We start from the raw sequence: 3,493 nt of genomic DNA on the forward strand, positions 1-3,493 counted from the left end.
TATGACCAGCAAAAGGTATTTTCACATTAACTAAGAAATGTACTAAACTGTGAGGTACATTGTCCAACTATACTACGCAATGCTGAATTGTTTATCATACAACTTACAATACCGGCTGTTGTATATCTCTGTAAAGAGCACTTATAAACAGAAAAAAAATGTTTTATAATTTTTATGATCGTAACAGATGAATACATGACCAACCTGTTCTCTTGTTTGAGGAAAAGCTTCTAGCAACCAACCCTGTGACAAGAAAACAAATTGCAGTTTATAAAGAATAGCCGTTACAGACTAGTAAATGTACAGTGTCATTAATTTTGGTTATGATTACCGTAAAAACCCGCAGATAAGCCGCACCTTTTTTCCAAAAATCTTCGCTCGAAATCGACGGTGCGGCTTGAAAAAAATTTTCCTGAATTGACACTTTTATGGAAAAGTATGCAAATTAATATTACATAAAACTACAAGGGAGTACTGTTCATTGCTTTTGCAAGTTTGACAGCCCCTAAAAGCTGTTTGCAGTGTCAACGATGGCCTATATTTTCAACAGAAAAAATATTGATACACTACAAGCAAGAAAATTCCACATGTATTCACATGGTAGATGTGGACCATGGCCTACTGTTTCTTCCCCATTAGCACTTCAATGGCAATTAGCCGAACTGATCATGATCACGAAACTCTCTTGATGCAACAAGTTTTCAGTATCTCCAACAGAAGGCTCCCAAATCTTTTTTATCGATATAATAGCAATGAAACCCGAATGCCTCCCTCCTGTTTTGCTTGTTCGTTCTCGCCCCAGTCCCATTTCCGTATCCGATCGAATGTCTGGTTACTATGATGCGATTTTTTTTTATTTAATGCTATCACAATTATACTTACACTTACTGTTACATACTCTTCCTTACTTACAGTTCCACATATTTACTTTACTAACACATAAGTACTATATTTACACACTCATTTACATATAATGTTGCAGTTAATTTTTGATCTCAGTTAATTTTTTATTTTAACTAGTTAGTTTTTTTTTCTAACTAGTTTTTTTTTATTCTAGGTAATAAGTAGAAAAAGTAGAACACCTCCCCTACCTAGATATCTCATACTCCCCCCCCATTCTCACGTGAACTGACCCTCCCCTACTATCTTCTGCTATTTTCCCCCTCCCTTAAGTACTATATCTTTTTTTTTCCTTTTTTACTTACCTGCACTGGATTTGAACTCTCAACCTCTGGATTTGCTGTCCAACCCCTTATCCACTGTGCCACGTAGGAAACGTTGGGTGAACCACTAATTTTTTAAAATATATGATACCCTTACCCTAACCCCATTATTTAACTAGTTAAAAAAAATCAACTAGTTAGAAAAAACTAACTAGTTAAAATAAAAATTAACTGAGATCAAAAATTAACTGCAACATATACTTGCACTAACGCTACTATTACATGGAAAAATTAAATACTTCCTTACACTTAGTTACAGGAAAAAAAGATAAGAAAAATAATCACCTATTTACTAATTAAACATTTTGTTTCATTCTTAAAGCATGCATTATTTTTATTTCATTAATTTAGTTGTGGAAAGTTAATTGATGAAAAAAAGATATTTCTTTTTTTTCCTATTATATCGGTAAGAACAAACTAGATGGCGGCTAATATTTTTAGCGAAATTTCGCTGTTCTCTCCAAATCCAGGCGCAAAGGGAGACGACTAAAGTAGAAAATAAAAAAAAATCGTCCAAAATAAAGAAGAGCTATTGTTCCTGTTCAGCGAGCTAGGAAAGCTCCCCATTTTTTGTTAAATTTTGTCAAAAGCCCATGTTTAAGTGAAAAGCGTCTTTCTACTTCCAAGCAAGTGAAAAAGTTCTTAACAAAAAGGTCACGTGAGGGGCAGTGGTGCATTGATTTCGCCCAAAAAATGCGATATCTGCTTATTAAAAAGAGCGTGGTGGAAGAGTGGATCGGAAGCGTCTTCCACAAACCCCAAGCATGACTGGAGGGTGAAACTTTTTGTCGAAAAACAAGAGGAGGTACCCAGCCAGTCTTTTACTTCGTTCCAAAAAATTTTGACTTGAGGACATTCCCAAAAGAGATGTAGTAGGGTTTCCGTTGAACTTTCACAGAAAGAACACAGCTCGCTTGATTTCAGCCCAATTTTGAAAAGATATCTGTTTGTGGAAATTCGTCGATGGAGTAGTTTAAACTGAAAAATTTGCAGTTTGGATCGTGAGTGCATAGAAAAGGCAGACTGTACGACTTGCTCCAATCAATCATTTCAGCACCATGTGCTTGGAAATCAGATATCCATTTACTTTGATTTCTTTGATTTCTAACCCTGTAGTATAGGCTAATTTGCAAAATTCCTTGCAAATTAGCCTACACTATACTCATTGAAGTTGCTTACTGTAGGATGTACTGTAGGATGTCATTTCATTATGTTTACATGTAGTAAAATGAAAGTTTTACCATGTGGGATTCTCTCTACATACATGTAATTGCACCTAAAAAATATGTAAGCCCAAACATTTTACAAAATAATTTCCTTCTGAAAATAATTAAGCCCCCCACACCTATATTACACAAGTAAGCCCTCCTCCCAAAAAAGCCTACCCCAAAGGCTCATGCAAATATAATCCAAGGGCTTATTTTCAGAATTTTATGTTTATCAGTCTATAGCTAGAATCATTAATACTGATTGAAATATTTTAATAAAATAAATGTCTTACATGTTTATTTCCATTTTTTACCTTACTGATACAGTCTTCTTTCTGAAGTCTCTCTTTGATCATACTGACCAAAATATGAGTAGGCACTGTCTGAAAGTAAAATAAAAAAAATGTGATTACCGGTACATTTTAATTTTTCTGTCAATATTAGATTATTCTAAAACTAACGTTACACTGTACTTTTTAGAGTGAAAGTCGAAAACTAATCCAGAGTTCATTTCATAGAAAATTGTCACTTAAAACACACATACAATGTAAAAAGAGAAAACTAAAAATCGATCTAAAAAGCAATATTTATTATATGCATGTACGACAATGAAAAAGTGCTATCTAATGGTTAAAATGTTAAATGTGTAAGTCCAAAACACAAATTTTTAAACATGAAAAATGTGGTATGTTTTGCATGTGCGTTATTGGTTGCTTATTTCTGAAACTTATAAATTTATATTATTTATTACCTCTTTGGCTGATATGTACTCGCGGGCCTATGAAAGATAAATCAACAATTAGCAAATAACTGTAAAATAATATTATAGTAAGTCATCAGTCAAGTACTCTCACTGATAATTTAAATTTAATTTGTTCTTTATAAACAGTGATGCCTTAATTAGAGGCAGTACAACAAGATTTATGTCCATGGATATACTTCTTCTCTTATCAATTACAATATTGTTTCAAAAATCCATAACCATGGATACAGCTTTTACAAGCTCACTAGCTTATTGAAACAAAAGTCCTTTATTCAAGAGAGCCAGCTGCCCCGGAGGGG

General features: G+C 33.6%; 1 long non-coding RNA gene across 1 annotated transcript; it reads right to left on the reverse strand.

Annotated features, from left to right (window-relative positions):
- Window positions 1-203: 203 nt before the first annotated feature.
- Window positions 204-3,211, reverse strand: LOC144639994 (uncharacterized). Its single transcript, XR_013568257.1, has 3 exons — window positions 3,183-3,211; window positions 2,746-2,814; window positions 204-243 (listed from the first exon to the last, which is right to left on the reverse strand). It is a non-coding gene; the product is annotated as an uncharacterized LOC144639994 (long non-coding RNA).
- Window positions 3,212-3,493: the final 282 nt, after the last annotated feature.

This window comes from Oculina patagonica, unplaced genomic scaffold, assembly GCF_052425735.1.
Source record: "Oculina patagonica isolate OP01 unplaced genomic scaffold, crgOcupat unplaced1618, whole genome shotgun sequence".
NCBI lineage: Eukaryota > Metazoa > Cnidaria > Anthozoa > Scleractinia > Oculinidae > Oculina > Oculina patagonica.